At 50.0% G+C, this 18,169-nt stretch overlaps 1 protein-coding gene across 2 annotated transcripts in view; it reads left to right on the forward strand.

Annotated features, from left to right (window-relative positions):
* The first annotated feature begins 325 nt into the window (after positions 1-325).
* The window catches only part of Ptpn5 (protein tyrosine phosphatase non-receptor type 5), a 60,949-nt gene continuing 43,105 nt past the window's right edge, over positions 326-18,169 (forward strand). Inside the window, exon 1 of one of the 2 annotated variants that reach the window (XM_013126454.3) lies at positions 326-992. The gene's annotated coding sequence lies outside the window, so the exon portion shown is untranslated. Of the gene's footprint in view, positions 993-1,529; positions 1,989-18,169 lie in introns of those variants that run through there. The other variant, XM_040733303.1, reaches the window with a different exon arrangement.

An 18,169-nucleotide genomic window follows, 5' to 3' on the forward strand; every position in this document is an offset into this window, starting at 1 on the left:
GGGAGAGCAAGGTCTCTGTCTGAAAGTCTAGGGGGAAAGACCAGGAAACTCCATCACCCGGGACAGAAAGTAATGGGGCCTGAGTGTCCCTGGAAACACCCTTGGGTGAAATGGAGAGCCGCTGTAGACAGTCAGAGAAAGGACCCATGCGACAGTCACCGAGATTGCCACCTAGAGACCGACCTGAAGGTGGCCAGAGAGGTTCTAAGGAGGAGGTGAAAAGTGATGTTGAAAGCCTAGCGCAACAGTGGGCTGGCAGGGAAGGCATTCCAGGCTAAAGCCCAGCATGGCCAATGGCCTAGAAACGGGAAACCAGCAGTTTGGTAGCAGTGGCAAACTGCAGGGCATCAGTAAAAAGGGGCAGCTGGCATAAGAAACCGGAGTGCCTCCAGGCACACAAAATAAAGGTTTTAACTACTATAGGAAAATATGGGGAGTAGGCCAGCAATCCTAAGTAGGGTAATCACCAAAGACCTCATGGAAATAGCACATTAAACAGGTAAAAGGAGAAAGGAATCCACGTGGTTTTCTGGAGGAGAAAAACTTACAATTCAAAGGCCCTGGGGCCTGCGTGGCTGCCATCTTGCATATGGCCACGGATTGGGAGGAAGGAGTGAAGGAAGTGAAGTTACCACAAAAAGGACGCCAGCTCATGAAGACCCACCCAGGCTACAGTATGCGCTTTAGCTTTCCCGTGGATGCAATGGGCAGCCACTGTGGGAGTTCCGACAAAGAGCAGATGCTGCCTGGTGAATGTTTCCAAGGATCGCTCTGACTGCTCTATAAAGAAGCAGCTGCAAGCGGCCAAGGACGGAAGACTAGTAAGGAGGCTACTGCGGAAATTCAAGCTGCAGAGAACCGCGGCTGGAACCATTCTCTTCAGTAGCCGCATGCTGTTTCTCATTTTCGCCATGTAAAACTGCTGCGTGTGCAGTCCACTGCCTCACAGAGTCTCCAGTGGAGTGAGATGTCGGGAATCAGTCCCGGAGAAGGTAAGACTGGGAATATGCCGCACCAGGGCAGCCCTTGGAACCCTGGTGCCCACATGAAAGCAAAGCAGATGGTGCCTGCCCTGCTGCATAAGTCAGGAGAGCTAACCCTGGTGGAGAAAGAGGTGCCCACCCGCTCTTGCTCTACAAAGACAGAAAGGGAAGGACTGGGAAGTCAGGCACCTCCTCCGAGTCCTGGAGCAGGGGACCTGAGCACCCGGGTATGCGGTGTCTCCACGGGTGCAAGTGCCGATATCCTACAGCAACCCCTCTGTGCACACACACCCCCACCGCAACTCTGACCCCTTTGTCTAGCTTGCCTCTACCCTCAACTATCTGTCTGTCCATTCCGCTCCAGATTCAACGTGCACAACCCTAGTGGGGTCCCTCTGGCGGTTGCCGTAGTCGCGCAACCCCGACCCGGGGCTCCCGGGAAAAGAAAATCATGAATGAAATGGATGCGGCGCTCCCACTCCCCCGCCCTCTCAGTCCAGGCAACCTTGGCACGGGGGCGGCGCCTGTGGGGACTCCGCGCACGGCAGCTGCGAGTGAGGGGGAGCAGGAGATGGGATCCGAGGTTGAAGGTCTGTGGTGCGCCCCCCTAGAGCCTTAGGCGATGCCGGAGCTCCCCACCCCCACCCCGCCAAGCGGGCGAGCCCTGCGCAATTCCCGGGGAACGGCGCAAGCCCGTCCGGGGGCGGGGCGGAGCCGGGGCTGGGGGTGCCAAGCAGACCCGGCAGCTGCGCCCGCGACTCCGCAGCCCAGGCGCATTCGGTAGGGCGATTGGGCAGCGAACGCGCAAGGAGCGTGGGACTGAGGGCTCCGCGGACAGACCGACAGACGGACGCCCCCGCACACGCAGACGCACCAAGCTCGGCACGGCCCCTGTCACACACAGGCAGGGACACACGCAGACACGCACACTCGCGCGCGCGCGCGCATCCTCCCGCCAGCCTGCCTGCCTGCCCGCTCGCCGGCGCCTGAAGCCTGTTCTGGCCGGTAAGTGCGGCGCCTCGGTGGGCGCCTCGGTGGGCGCCTTTGTGTGAGAAGCCGGGAGGCACTGGTACCGGGTCCCCCTCTGAGGCAGCAGCAAAACTGACACCTCCTCCAACCCTCGGGACCCAAGAGCCCGAGCCCGAGTCCGCGCCCGCCCCCGCCACGCCCCCCGTGGGGCGCCCAGGAGACTGAAAGTGGGGTCCTCACGCAAGGGAGGGAGCTTGGCGCTGAGGACCACGGAGGGAGCGGCCGCCACTCCCCGCGCTCTTGCGTGGTTCCAGGGAGGGATCGGGAGAGTGGTCCAGGTCCGAGCCTCTGCGGCCCAAGCTGGTGTGTAGCTCTAGGTTGTAGCGCCTCTCCAGAATCTGAACCCCCGAGAGGGGTGATGGAGATAGGAGCTACTCTGCTGATCTCCAAACTGTGCCTTTCCCGTCTCTTTAGCCATCCGCCACGGGTTTCCAAAATAGAATCCCGGTGCATTCCCCTCCCCCGACATATTGCTTTTTTTTTTTTTTTTTTTTTTTCCTTCCTGGAGGAGGCCCAGGCTCCTGCAAAGCTCAGGTCAGATCCTCATCAAGGATCAATTTAGGGAGAGGCATAGGGTGTGGGGGCCTGAGGAACTCATTTAACAGCTTCATTTTACAGGCGGGGAAACTGAGGTCCAATGAGGTGGCGTGGCCAAGGTCACCAGAGAGTTAGTAGCAAAGACTGCATCAGAGTCTGGGGTGCTTGGTTTTTATAGTCGTTTTCCTCTCCTACGCAATCAGACCCTCTCCCTACAAAGCCATAGAGCCCAGAAACTCACGTGAGTATGCCAGGTGAATCTTGGCAATGCTGGCCCTTCCCCCAACTGAAGCTGGAGATTCCATTCATTTCCTGCTATCCTTACTGTTTAAAAAAAAAAAAATTGGGAGTGGGTGCTTTGATTTACCTCATTCCATCTTAAAGGGGGCTTGGTTTTGTAGACACTCCGTGGTTTGGAATGTAATTTAGGAGAATGAAGCAGAAATTAGATTCCAGGGTGTGCTAGTCCCAGCCCTTCCAGAAGTCACTTGAACCAGGTGATGTGGCATTCACCACCAGGCTTCATCTTCTTACCCAGCTTTGGGGTGACTGCATGCCCTTCCAGTTAGTCACTCTGCCCTCCTCCTTTAGCCCCCCAACCCAGGATGAGGACTCCAGGTCCCTACCGATGCCTCCTTCTTCATCTTACTGTTGAAGTAAGGAACCGTGTGGGGAAACTTGAGTTACCGCTACACTGAGCTCCCTCAAGGGCAGTTGGGTGTCCCCGTGCAGAGTGGGCTTCCTAGTGACAGAGGGTGCCCAGAGAGGTGGGGCCCAGGAAGTAGGAGCACAACTGGATGGAAAGATGATGAGGCTGGTCACCTTGGAGAGTTCGGATGGGAAGGGAGGACCAAGTTCTGTTTCTCCGGTCATGAGGCTGTTTCAAGACAGAGCTCCCCTGAGCGAGGTAAGCAGGCTAGCACTGAGCAGGGTGAAGGCGGCCATGAGGCAGCTCCCGGGAGCCACCATTAACACTGTAGTTCATGTAGATGGCATCCTCCTCCTAAAAGGCACCATTTACACAAACTTCATAGAAAACTGTGGGCCTTAGATTTGGGTTCCCACCCTGAATGAGAGACCTTGGTCCCATGTCCAGCTCCTCACAACTCTGCAGCTCTGAAGCTCTTTCTCCGATGTTCAGGAGAGCTTTCAGGTCTGAACTATTTGTTGGGAAGAGTTGTGGGGGGAAGGGAAAACACTTATTTATGTAACTACTCTGGGCCTGGTTTTCTCTCCATTTACTGTGTTAGAGAATCTTTCCTGACTTAAAAAGATAATGCATAAGGCTACTAGGCAGAGTTCCCAGGACAGAGGGAGTATTCAGGAACTGATTGATACTCACATTAGCGCTCTGACTTTGCAGATACCCCCCCACCTGTTTCCATATTGAGAACCTTTGAGGATGAGGGATTTTTAGGTCTTCACACACCTCCTCCCTAAAGCTAGCCCTCTTCCTGCTGACCTGCGTCTGGATTCAGTGCTCAGCCCGTGCAAGACACCCCTGTAAACACCCGTCAGCCTTAGCAGTACTTTAGCTTACCAATTAGTTTGCGGTTATTTAACTTGAATGACTTAACAATCGATCTTTACATGGTGTCAAGGCTTTTCTTACTCCTGGTCACTTGCGTTTTACTCTACACAGCGCAACAGTGATGCCAATAGCATCGTCAACTCCATCAAGCAGGTGGGGAAGTGAAGACTGGAGGATAAAGGGACTTGAGGGAACAAACAAGACAAATAGCCCGATAAGAGGGTCTGGAAGAAGGCAGCTTTCTTTCTTCTTGAGAATCAAGGTGGTTTCTTGAAGCTAGGTGGCACTTGAGCTAGGTCTGAGTGGCTTCCTTATTAGAAGACAGCGGAGTGTTTCCAAGAGGTGGAAACAGCCTGAGGGGAGGACAGACAGATTCAAGGACTTAGAACAAGGGCAGAAACTGGAAAGCAATCCATCCCCCACTGAAGCAAAGAGTTAAAACCAAGTTGTGAGAAGGGAGGTTTGGCGGGGGCAGGTGCTAGTGACCTGAGTGCCCAGCTAGCCAAGGAACTGGACGTCCACTGTAGAGATAGAATCAACCATGCTACATGGAGAACAGGCTGGATGGGGACAGCCTGGGGACAGGAAACTCAAGTGTGAAAAGATGACAGTGGCATAGGTGAGAGATAACAAGGACTTGGACTGGTGGCAGTTGCAAGAATGGATAGACAAAGGATCTGGCATCAGCAAGGGGTGTCGTTGTCACAAAGAAACTGAAAGTGACCGGATGTGGGCGCCTCAGGGAAGGAGCAAGGCACAGCAAGGCTTTGAGGTTGAATGAAGAAGGAAGGAGACTCGGGAGGGGCAGGAGTGACTGATGGGAGCCTCGATTACTCCTGATGCAAATTTTGGTTTGCCAAACCCCTGATATAATCAAGAGCTAGCTCATCCACGCATCCTCTGATGCACAGAAACATCCATGGTGTCCTGGCTTTTGCAGGTTCCAGGAATGAATGTGTTGTTGCAAAAGACAAACTTCCTATGGTCAGCCCTACAAGGAGAGACAGAAAATAAAACCTAAGCAAAGATAAACTACTTGAGGGGGCAAGCAGTGCTCTGGAGAAGGATAAAGCAGGATGAGGAGTAAGTGTTGGTAAGGGCGGAGGAAGGGATGCTCCTCAAACAACACTGCCTTCAGGGAGTTGCTAACCAGACAAAGCCCTGAAGGCAGTGAGGAAGAGACTTGAGACAGCAGTACTTTCTGAAGAGGTTGCACGTGCAAAAGCCCTGGGATAAGAATAAATGGATATTTCTAAGGAGCTCCATGTTGCCATAAGAGATAGGCAAGGGAGAATTCTGGCAAGGAAAAGTGTGTGGGCCCGTCCTGTGGCTGCTTATAGGTCTGAGGAATGAGACCTATAACACATTGGTGCTAATGAGTCCAAGAGGACCTGAGTCCTATTTGTGTATTCTTAGTGCCCAGCAAAACAATCCTACTGTTATATACACTGTCTCACTAAATATAGTTTGGACCTGGCCATTCATGTACCAAATTTCATATCTTAGACTTGGATGAATCAATAAACATGTTGTGTACTTGTAGTATGGTCACATTCATAAAACTTAGGGGACTCAAATGCCTTGAGTCAAATACCTGTACTTAGGCAACAAGAGGGCTCAAGAGATAGATAGCTCACCATGCAAGCCTAACTTACTTGGTTTGATCCCTGGGACCCATGTAAAGATGGAGAGAGAGGACCCCCCCAAAGTTGTCCTCTGACCTCTATATTCAGACCATGGTACACATGCACCCACACACAAACATAGGAATCTTTTAAATTAAATCTTCATATCTTGTTCAGTCCGGCTGGATGTTGTAAACACTGCTGATGACTGAGACTAAATAGAAAAGCATACCTGAAATGACTATGGAAACATTTAAGGTCTTTGTTCTTACTTCTAACACAAAGGAAGGTCCTTCTGTTCATTTCCCATTTTCTCCTGTTTAACTCCTGCACTCTCCACCATTTTTCTAACAGACACTCTGAAGACACTAATTTCTTGCACAAGGGCACGGATTTGTGGGACAAGGCAGTATCGTCTCTATTAAAATGGCAGATCCCAGAAAGGCAGAGAGAGCAATAGGACATAGAAATTATTTAGAGAAGTATGAATACTTTAGGTGCCTAATTAGTTATTTAAATGAATCTACAGGTGTCAAAGGCAAGACTCTAGAAGGTAACTAGCCATATAAAGCTCTTGCGCATTAAACTAAGCAAGGCATGTATGGATATTTCAAGTTATAGGGGACCCTATGCCAAAAACAAAGGTCACCAGAAATTACCCATGCACTCATGGACTGGCACCACTGTATGTGTCTATGTTCTGCCCCTAACCTTACTGGTGGCTGGGTGACCTAGATAAGGTTCTTCCTGTCTCCCAAACCTAGTGTCTCTATCTCTCGTGGCACAGGGTTTAGGTTTCCAGGGTACTGCAAGACTAAGCCCTTCCAGCCTGTGCAGTTGACAGTGATGCTGTGGCTCCCTGGGACCCTCGGATGATTTGTGGTTGTGAGGCAGACAGGTAACATGCTGGCCTTCTGCCAGCAGGAGCTGTTCCTGGGAACAGGAGACCAGCTGAGAGGTGGCACCTTGTGGGGAACAAGATGACAGGTGGTCTTGGTCTTAGAATCAAATACTAGACTATCTGAACCTCCTGATCCAAACCCCATCTGAATCTAGCAGATGCTTTGGCTCCATATCCTGGAACAGGAAGAGAGCATGGGACACAAGATGTGGATCTTGGAGAATATGGAGAGAGAGGCACATGATCAAGGAGTTCTAGGAGTGCTTGAGCAGGACTCCTGTTAGCTCTTTGGGCTGTATACCTACAGGTGAAATTGCTGGCTTATATGGTAATTCTATGTTTAACTTTTTGAGAAGCTATGGGGTTCTTTTATTTAAAAAAAAAAAAAAAGGATTTGTGTTTGCCCAGCAAGAAGACCTCCCATGGACGTCTTAGGAACGAAAGGTGCAGGAAGAAGCCATCAATTTAAAACAAGTAAATTTTGTGTGAGCTCTGCATGATCTTGGAGGTAATAGAGTAAAAGAAAGGGGAACAGATTACAAATGAGTACAACCTCCATTTCTGAAGAATTATCGTGCTCTAAAGGCACTGTGGGTGGAAAAGGAATGCTCTCGAGAGAGATTGTAGTGGGTGGAATTCATTCAAGCATGTAGGTATTCACTGCATCGGGCATCAAGGTGGACATGGATGCCTCAGCCATCAGCATGACCTGGAGGACCTTGCCCTTGAATCAGTCTGCTCTGGTGGGGGCCATAAAAGCAATCTGGCATCAGTAATCCATATCAATGTGTGTCGTGAGAATAAGACACACAGACTTTCAGATAGACCTGCTGGTACCAGCATGTAAGCCTCAGGAGGCTGAGGCAGGAGGATAGTGAGGTCAAGGCCAGTCTGGGTAACCTAATGAGACTCTATTCAGAATTTAAACAACAAAAAAAGAGTGGTAGAGCTAGAGACGCAATCCAGTCAGTGTAGCACTTGTCTGGCATACATGAAGCCCTGGGTTCAGGTCTCAGCACTACATAAACTGAGTGTGTAACGCATGCCAGTAATCCTAACACTTGGGGAATAGAGGCAGGATGATCTGAAGTTCTAAGCCATCCCTTGGCACCATAGTGAGTTCAAGGCCAGCCTGAACTACACGAGACCCTATATTTACCCTATTTTTACTAAAGATTGCACTCACATATAATCTTAAGGTATATCTCAATGGTCTACTGCGTCCTCCCAATCCTGTGAGCTTGTATGCTTTAAGGATGCTATTCATGTGTTAGATACAGAGTGTGTAGCTGCTTTTATGTTCTCATTTTTATGGCATCAGAAGACTAAATTTCTTTCCATGTCTAAAAAATAAAAAAAAAAATAGATGTGAAGTGCTTCATTAATCTTCAGCCTTCAAAAGCAATAGTTAGTCCCATTTCTATCACTGTGGTGCAGTTTTCTCTTTTCTGGATCTTTATGGAAGTAGACTCATGTCGTGGGTGGTATTTTATATTAGAAAGTAGTTGTTGAGGTCCATCCACGTAACTGAACCTACACAAATGGGTCCAATGACGTTGATTTGGGGTATTGATTTCTAAATGCCAAGTAGAATAGTAACACCTGCCTTACACCCCCAGGGGGAAAATGGCCCCTGGGTTCAAGTGGGTGTCTTGTCCTTCTTCCCAGCCTCCAGCCACACTGTGGCCCCTCGTTGCCCATTTACCTCTGCAAGCCTTCGTGCCCTGCTTCCTCCTACCCCCAACATGGCCCCTGCTATCTAGGGACTCCCTGACTTCCGGCTCTCATCTGCGCAGCCTCCCAGACTCCAGTCACACTCCTCACAAGGCATCCTCACTTTCACACGTACCTGGCCCCACTCCCCAGACCGCAAGCTAGTAGAGAGCAGAGGCTGGGACTAGCTGTGTACCTCCAGAACGAGCTACGTAGATGTGGGCATGCTATCAATACTGTGTTTTTTCTTAAGGTTAGTTCAGATACAAACAGAGTTTAAGATGGGAGCGGATGCAAAGACCCATAGTCAAACACCCGGTAGAGCCAGGGAAATCCTGCAGAAGTGGGAGATGGAAGGGAACTTCGGGAGCCAGAGGGGCTAAGGACACCACAGGAACACAGAGGGCTTAAGGACACCACAGGAACACAGCCCACGGAATCAACTAAGCGGGCTTATAGGGGATCCTAGAGACAATGACAGTCACAGGCTCTGTATGGGTCTGAGCTAGGTCCTCTACATATATGTTCTGGTTGTGTAGCTGGGTGATCTTGTGTGGCTCAGGACAGTGGAAGTGGGAGGGGGTGTCTCCGAGTCTTTTGCCGGCTCTTGGGACCATTTTCCTCCTATTGGGTTGCCCCGTCCAGCCTTGATCCAAGGGTTTGTGCCGAGTCATAGTGCAACTTGTTATGCCATGGTTGGTTGATATCCCTGGGAAGCCTGCTCTTTTTTTTTTTAAGGGAAACAGAGGAGGAGTGGATCTGGGGGAGATGGGAGGTGGGGGTACAGGAAGAGTGGAGGGAGGGGAAACTGCAGTCAGGATATAACCTATGAGAGAAGTGTGCAAGCCAAGCCTGAAGGCCCACACCTTTAATCCCAGCACTCGGAGGCAGGTGGATCTCTGTGAGTTCAGGGTCAGCCTGGTCTACAAAGTGGGTTCCAGGACAGTCAAAGCTGTTACACAGAGAAACCATGTCTCAAACAAACAAACAAACAAACAAAAAAGTATGCAGCCGCTGAAGAGATGGCTCAGTGGTTGAAAGCACTGGCTGTTCTTGAAGAGGACCCAGGCTTGATTCCCAGCACCCACGTGGCAGTTTATAACATCTTCAGGGGGTCCAGCACCACCTTCTAGCTTCCATGGACACTAGATATGCATGTAGTACACATGAATACACACAGGCAAAGCATTCATACACATAAAGTAAAAATAAGCATGCTGTGCTATGTATATCCGTGTGTGTGTGTGTGTGTGTGTGTGTGTGTGTGTGTGTGTGTGTGTTTATCTAAGTGGTAAGTACTTGAATAGCATCTAAGACACCCTGGATCAATCTTCAGGACCACAAAATAAATAAACATAAGTACACAAATTTAATAATAGCAATGGGAGGGAGGGAGTGAGACGGCTCAGTAAGTAAAAGTGCTTGCAGACAAGCCTGATGACCTGAGTTCTATACCTAGAGTCCATGTGACTCCGAAAGCTGTCCTCTGACTTCTGTGAGCATACCGAATGACCTGGAGGACCTTGCCCTTGAATCACTCTGCTCTGGTGGGGGCCATAAAAGCAATCTGGCATCAGTAATCCATATCAATGTGTGTCATGAGAATAACGCACACACACACACACACACACACACTAAATAAATGTGTGTTAGAAAATTTTAAATGCAGTAACTGCAGGTGTAGCTCAGGCCGTTCTCTGAAGGTGGTAAAGAAAAGTGGTGAAAAGAAGTCTCGTTTCTGAGCACGGACGAGAATCATAGCCCCGGCCTTACGGTCAAAGACAAGCTGTGCAGCGCAGGGAGCCACAGGGGAGCAGAGACCAGTCGGGCAAAGTTGCCTGGAGGAGGTGGACTTCAAAGGTCTTCAAGGAGTCTGTGTGGAGCCAGGGGTTACATAGTCAGAGGATAATCTACAGAAAGCCCTCAAGCGTGTCCCACCCAACTGTGCCGAACGCTGAGTCTCAAAAGGCCATCCTTCCTTCCTCTTCCTCTCCGTCTTGTTCCTTCCTTCATCTTCTCTCGCTTCTTTCCTTCCCATCTCCTTCTGAACCTGAGTATGCAGGGAAGGCCCCAGACCACCAAAGCACTAGAGAAAGAATTCAGTCAGATCTCAGATTGCATGCAGCAGCCTCCCTGGAGGAGGCTCGCACTGAGGTGGGCCTTGGAGGAGAGGGAAAGGGGCCACAGCTTGGTGAGCCTATCCAAACAGAGATCCTAGGAGACAGAGGCCCAGAAGCAGGCGAGAACATGGCGGGGGAGGGACCTGTTTCATCCATGGAAGAGGACTTGGAGAATCCAATTATTTTGCCTGCTCCTCCCCGGGGCTCTGGGTCTGAATGAGGTTCTGGAAACAGCCAGGGCTGTCAGGAGGGGAGAGGAGGAGTTTGGCTGGTGAGCCCCGGCTCACCTTCAGCTGCAGGGACACCTGGCAGAGCCTGAGGCAGCAGGAGGCTGATGACAACTGAGAAAAGCAAGAGGGAGACTGGAGATGAAGCTTTGAGCTGGGTCAACAGTAAGGATGTCCAGCCCAGGATTGTCTGGAATTTTCTGTCCACATGGCTTGCCTGCAGCTCCCATCACGTCTGCTGAGCCTCTCAGAGATTAAGACACCAGCCCAGGATGTCTTCCGAGGGAGACTGTGGTAGGATGGATGTAGTATTTCAATGTCTAAATCCATCCTTTTCCCAAAGAACTGTGGTTGACTTAATGTGGGTGACCACAGGATTGCCAGTGTCATGTTTTGAGAGAGTCAGCTCATGTCTGTTGAAGGCCACCCAGGGCCCCAGGAATTCAGCTGTTTCCAGAGCATAACAGTAAAAGAATCCACTGTCCAGAGCACAGGACCAAGCTTCATCCTGTCTTCTCCACTGGCCGTGGTGACCACCATGTCAGATCCTAAATCTCCCTAAATTTCTTTTAGCTTCTACAAGTGGATAGTGGTGTCTCCCTCTGTGGTGATTTGAATGAGAATGCCCCCCCCCCTCCTTCCCTGCCACATAGTCTCATGTACTTTCGTGCTCAACCCCCAGATCCTGAACTTTTTGGAAGGGTTAGAAGGTGCGCAGCTGGAGTTGGGCTTTGAGGTTTCAAAAGCCCGCACAGGGCCTGGTCTCCTCTCCTCTCCCTCCCTCCTTCCCTCCCTCCCTCCCTCTCTCCCTCCCTCCCTCCCTCCCTCCCTCCCTCTCTCTCTCTCTCTCTCTCTCTCTCTCTCTCTCTCTCTCTCTCTCTCTCTCTCTCAGATGCTGCACCAGCACCATACCTGTCTGCTCCCTACCACCATAACAATGAACTCACCCCCTGAAACTGTAAGCCAGCCACCCCATTAAATACTGTGTCTCTTCACAGCAACACAACAGTAGCTGGGACACCCCCCCCCTCAGAGGATGGGAAGCATGTGGCACATAGAAGCACCTGGCTTGCCTTTGTTAAATTTGTTCCAGAAGGTTGGTTTATACCCTGCAAAAGAGCCTGAGTAAGAAGCTCTGAGCCTAGCCTGTGCCTGGGTTCTCCTAGGCCTTGCCTCTGACTCTTTGTCTGACTCCCCCAGCAAACCCTGCAGTACCCCCATCTTCCCCACATGTACTGCTGAAGCCTGGGCCAAACCTGACCTAAGAAGAGCTACTCAGAGGCTGGGGTGGAGCCATAACAGGAGCTAGAGCCCATGTGGATGTGACAGCAGCTAGGACTTCTTAGCTGCAGGTGGAGGCAGACTTTGGGAGGGCCCTCAGCCTCCATACGTGCATTCAAGCCTCCTGAGAAGGAACACAGAAGATCCCAGACGTGGCCATCAGAGCCTATCCATAGGAAGTCACAGCAACACTGACACACCGTGAGCAGGAGTGTCAGGAAAGCCCAGGTGTAGTCAGAGGCAAGTAGAGACCCAAAGCACAGAAGAGTGTGGTAAGGTGACACCAGGCCCTGGCGAGGTCTAACCCTGGAGAAAAGCAGAGAGCTGCCGAAGAGGCCAGGCCTCAGTTCTAGAAGGTAGGGACTCTGCTGCCAGGGCACAAGACAAAGGCCAGGTGTGGGGATGGGCCACTGTTAAAGCCAGACACTGAGCCTGGCTTCCCTCTGAACAGAACTGGTGGCACTGGATGCTATGTGTTCTTCAAAGGTTTTTCTTTTTTTTTAGGGTTACTTGGCACAGGTATTTTTGTTGGTCCAGTTTACCTGATTTTCCAGGTGCAGTGTTCTTACCAGATAAGGAAACTGAGTCACAGAGAAATTGAACAAAGCTCTGAATCTCTTCCAAGGCTGACAGCAAAACCCCTCATAGTCACGGTTTGAAATCAGCCATTGTATTCGTCAGGATTCTCTAGAGTTACATTATGGTTTCTGTGTGTGTGTGTGTGTGTGTGTGTGTGTGTGTGTGTGTGAGAGAGAGAGAGAGAGAGAGAGAGAGACAGACAGACAGACAGACAGACAGACAGACAGACAGACAGAGACAGAGAGATTTGTTGGAATGACTTAAAAGCTGCAGTCCAGCTAATCCAAAAATGGCTAGCTGTGAATGGAAAGTCTGAGATCTAGTAGCTGCTCAGTCCCACAAGGCTGGGTGTCTCAGCTGGTCCTCTGCATATGCTGGAATCCTGAAGAAGCAGACTCCAACGCCGGTGAAGAAATGAATGTGATAGCAAGGCAAGGGTAAGCAGGCAAAGAGCAAAAGCTTCCTTTTTGTATGTGACTTCCAGCGGAAGATACGGCCCGAATTAAAGGCCTGTGTCTTCCGGCCTTTTAAGATCCAGGTCAAAAGTGTATGTCTTCTTGCCTCAAGACCCAGATCACCAGTGTGTGCCTTCCTACCTCAAAGGTCCAGACTAGAACTGGATTCACCATTTCAAACCAAGCAGAAAAATCCCTCACAGGTGTACCCTCCGTTTCTGGGTTGTAGTTAATTACAGACAGCCAAGTCGACAAGCAAGAATAGCCATCACAGCACAGTAGCAGCATTTACACCATGGAAATCGGCAAACGGCACAAAGCAGAGGTTTGTCATTGAAACCTGTTGGTGCTCATGATTCAGGACTCATCTGGAGTCTCCACAGAACTTGTTTGGGAAGAAAGGGGCTGTAGACCAGGCTGGCCTCGAACTCACAGAGATCCACCTGCTTCTGCCTCCCAAGTGCTAGGATTAAAGGTGTGTGCCACCAACACTCGGCTTATTTTTAGCTTTTTGAGGAACCTCCATACTGATCTCTCTAGCAGCTGCACTAACTTTACATCCCCAACAGCAGTATAGAAGAGTTCCTTCTCCCAGCATCCTCTCCGGAGTATGCTGTTTGGTTTTCTGAAGATGGCCATTCTGATTCGAGTGAAGTGGAACCTCTAGTTATAATTTGCATTTCTCTATTACTAAGAATGCAGGCATTTTTTTCATTCCTCATTGGTCATTTATACAAGTACCTTTGAAAATTGTTCAACATCTGGAGTCTTTAGGAGCTCATGGGATCACATCCTGAACATTTTAATGGACATCTCATATAAAAATCCCTGTACAGGACCCAAAATTCGCTTAATCTTCATAACAAACCTCCAAATCTAAAGTGTGTACCAGGTGAGGGAATGGAGACCTGGGAGTCAGGTATCCTGGCCAAAATCAGGCAAGGCAGTCAGGAGAGACATCAGAAGCTCATATTTGCTTCTTCTGTAGTGATTTTAATAAGCCACTTGTCAACAGTCAAACTCTCTCCCACTTTGACTTATTTTTGGGCTATTGCCTGGATAAAGGTTATGAGAAAGGGGACGCCCATATCTGAGACTATAAACCTAGTGGTTCAAACAGAACCTGGGTCTGGGTTGAAACAGCTTAACGCCTGCCTCTGCTGTTTGCTAAGTGTGCCTCTGAACAAATAATCCCCCGTCTCTCCCTCCCTCCCCCCCCCTCCCTCCCAGGCACATGTGTGTAGAAGGAGATTGTTGTTTCCTACCTAGGGTTAGAGTGAGAAACGAGGTGATGCGCTTGGTGTGGGATTCAGGCACAATAGCCAAAGGGAGGCCATGATGACCACACCATAGGCCTGGGTGCAAGTCTTCACAGTGAGGTAGGATCCTGGGCATTGATCACAGGGCGGAGGCATAAGAACAGGAAAGTGAATACCAGGCTCCCTGGGGGAGTCAGCAGGAATTCTTAAGGAGGCAACATTTGAATAACTCTTTAATTTTTATTAGCAAAAATAATGGGTTTCATTATGGCATTTTCATAAGTAAACACAATTTTATGTTATACTTATTCCCCCCCACTACTCTCCTCTACCCCCCCCCTCCATCCTACTGGCCTCTTCTTCCCTCTAAATAGTCTTAAAGAGAAAATTAGTGTTTCCCAGGCAGACAGGTAAAAGGACTTTTCCAGAGGAGAGGAAGGTGCATTCCCAAGGCATTAGAGACAGGGTGAGAGTCTAAGTAGAGGAAGCATCAGAACCCCCACCGGAGGTGTGATCACACCTTCACATTTGCGATTGCCTGTTTTCTCCTTGCAAATTAAACTGTGTACCTGGGTGGGGGAGGGGGCAGAATGGAATGTTTTCAGAGCCTTAGAAAACAGGGGGGGTAGACCAGATGAACTTTGAACCCTTGATACCTTCAGTTTCCTTTGAGTCCCTGACTGGCACACTGTTCACAACCACATAGGTCCATCCAGCTATGTGGATGATCACGCTGTCCGAAAATCACAACTAGACTAAGATTCCACCAACAGTTGACTCAGCTTGGTCCACCCTCCACACCTGGTCAGCAGCCTCTCTGGCCCATGACCTGACTTCCCTGGTGTTGGGACTATCCTCCGCTGAGCCGCTCACTACCACTCTGCAGCTGCCTCTCTTAACCTTGACAACCACAAAATCGAAACCTGGAGAACAGGCCCATTCATTAAACATCTTGGGGGGGGGAGGTGTTTTACACCTATAATTTTCATTACAGGCTATTAATATTCAGATCATATCACACCTGTAGCCAAGCATTAGTAGGTCCCTGGGTCTCTGAGTACATCTGTCTGTGCACCAATGGAACATGACTGCCATCATCACACACTCCTCATGCTGCCTCCCAAGGCAGACTAATGCTTCCCGGGAAATCAGTGGTCACATCCACCAGCCCTTCTGCTTCCACAAAGGACATCAGGGAGCCCCCCACCCTGCCCCCGCCCTGGGGCCGAGGTGCAGGAAGCCGTCTTTACCTCTTCACAGGCTCACCTATTAACCCGGAAAAACCACTGTACCCCAAGCCTTAGAATCTTCCTCTGTAAAATGGGAATCATCACATGCTTCCCCATCTGTGAAAGGGCTTGCTGCTGCTGCTGCTGCTGCTGCTGTGGCTTCTTCTTCTTCTTCTTCTTCTTCTTCTTCTTCTTCTTCTTCTTCTTCTTCTTCTTCTTCTTCTTCTTCTTCTTCTTCTTCTCCTCCTCCTCTTCCTCCTCCTCTTCCTCCTCCTCTTCCTCCTCCTCTTCCTCCTCCTCCTCCTTCTCCTCCTTCTTCTTCTTTCTCCTCCTCCTCCTCCTTCTCCTCCTCCTCCCTCTTCTTCTTCTTCTTTCTCCTCCTCCTCCTCCTTCTCCTCCTCCTCCTCCTCCTTCTTCGTCTTTTGGGGAAGAGTTTTTTTTACATCCCAATCACAGTTTCACCTCCCTCCCCTCTTCCCAGTTCCTCCACTCTTCCCCACTACCCCCACCCACCCTGTCCTCTCCTCCTCCACTGTTTCTCTTTAGATACAGGCAGCCCCTCCCCCCCATGGACATCATCTAGCTAGGTATATCAAGTTGCAGTGAGACTAGGCACCTTCTCTACTATTAAGGCTAGATGAAGCAGTCTAGTAGGAGGACTGTGTCCCCAAAGCAGGGAACAGTGTCAGAGACAGCCCCTGCTCTCACTGTTAGGAGTCTCACATGAAGGCCAAGTCACACAATTGTAACATTTTTGCAGAGGGTTCAGGTCGGTCCCAGGAAGGCTCTCTGATCATTGGTTCAGTCTCTGTGAGCCCCTATGAGCCTAGGTTAGTTGATTCTATGGGTTTTCTTGTGGTGTCTTTGTTCCCTCTGGCTCCTACAATTCTTCCTCCCCCTCTTCAACAGGATTCCCCAAGTTCCATCTAATATTTTGGCTGTAGGTCTCTGCATTTGCTCTCATCAGTTGTTGGGTGAAGCCTCTCTGATAACAGTTTGGCTAGGCATCAATCTATGAGTATGACAGAATACCATTAAGAATCATCCCATTGACTTTTTCTTTTTTTCTTTCTTCCATTTGTGTTTGGTTCTATCCTAGGTCTCTGGGGTATCCTGCCTCTGGGTCCTGGCCCTCAGGGGTAAGCTTCCTCTCAAGATATGGGAGCTCCCTCTCCAGCTCTGCCAGTCATTAGTTGGTCACTCCCATCATTTCTGTGCCATCTTTAACCCAGCCTGCATCTCGTAGGCAGGGCAAATTGTAGGTGGAAGGGTTTGTGGCTGAGTTGGTGTCCTAGTCCCTTCCCCAGAAGTCTTGTCTGGTTACAGGCTCTGTATCCCCTATTGCTAGGAGTCATAGCTAGGGCCACTCTTATAGATTCATGGGAGTTTTCATTGCTCCGAGTTTCTAGCTCATCCCAGAGATGCTCCCCCTCCCCCACCAATCACAGTTGTCTCTCCCTCTATTCTCCCTCACTCTCTTTTTTTTCTTTTCAAGACAGAATTTCTTGGTGTAATAGTTCTAGTTGTGTCAGAACTAGCTTCCTAGACAAGGCTGGTCTAGAACTTACAGAGATCTGCCTGCCTTTGCCTCCGGAGTGCTGGGATTAAAGGCATGCACCTCCACTGCCTGGCAGGAAGGGCTTTCTTGAAGAGCATCCATCGCCTGCTAGAATGTGCTATCTTCCTGTCTCTGAATATGGTTTATACCCATGGCTAGAACATGGAAGAGAAAGGCTCAGAATGTGGGTAACGGGGTCAGATCTGTAACTTGTGTGTGTGGCTTTGGGCAGGTCACTTCACTTGGCAGAATCTCTGCTTTCTGCTCCAGAAAAGTGAAGTAACCGTGTATTCTTTCTAGGCTGTTGTGAGGGCCAAATGCCTCACAGGAAAAGGCCTGGAACTGTGTCGTCGCCCCCTTTGACCATTCCCTCTTCAGGCATGGGGAGTAGAAAAACAAGACTGATTCCGCCTGCTTCCCTCCATTCTGTGGGCAACTCCTCTTCCTCCTGATTTCCAGAGAAGGGATGAGCAGTGTCCACAGAGCCTGATCCAGGTCACAGTGAGGCTAATAGACTCTCACCCTCAAGACAGAGTCAGGACAAGATGCCTTAGCCACATACACGAGCCTCTGATGTCTCTTTGTGTTGCTTGCACAGTTGGCCCCTGCTTCTCAGTCCCTGTGTGGTCGCCAAGGCCGGCCGAGAACCTCTGTGTGTCTGTTATTCCTGTCTAACACAGTAGGGGGTTTGGTGTCTCTCTGTAGCCCTGAGCCTCAGATTACTGAGGGAGCAAGAGGGTCAAGTTCAGGCTGAGCCACCCGACCAAACCACAGACGCCAGCAGGCTTAACAATACTCACACTCCTTGGGTGTCTCTCATTTGTCTTGAAGATACCCCCAGGCAGCTAGGCAATATTCAGAAGCATGCTCTGACCCTTCCCATGAGTTAGCATTTCTACACAATTGCCTTCACCACTGCCACCATTTTTTCTCCTCTGCCGTGTCTTTATTGGTCACCTGCAGGGTTTCTGAGCATCTGCTATTTTACCACATTGTATGATAGCCCCTTGGGGAACTAAAGAGTAAGTTGGAACTTAGGGGCCTGTACAGCTCAGCAAACAAAGGCACTTGCCACCAAGCTGGACTACCTGAGTTTGATACATGGTAGAAGGAGAAAACTGACTCCCACAGTGCACATGAGG

This window comes from Mesocricetus auratus, unplaced genomic scaffold (genome assembly GCF_017639785.1).
Source record: "Mesocricetus auratus isolate SY011 unplaced genomic scaffold, BCM_Maur_2.0 Super-Scaffold_100030, whole genome shotgun sequence".
NCBI classification, from domain to species: Eukaryota; Metazoa; Chordata; class Mammalia; order Rodentia; family Cricetidae; genus Mesocricetus; species Mesocricetus auratus.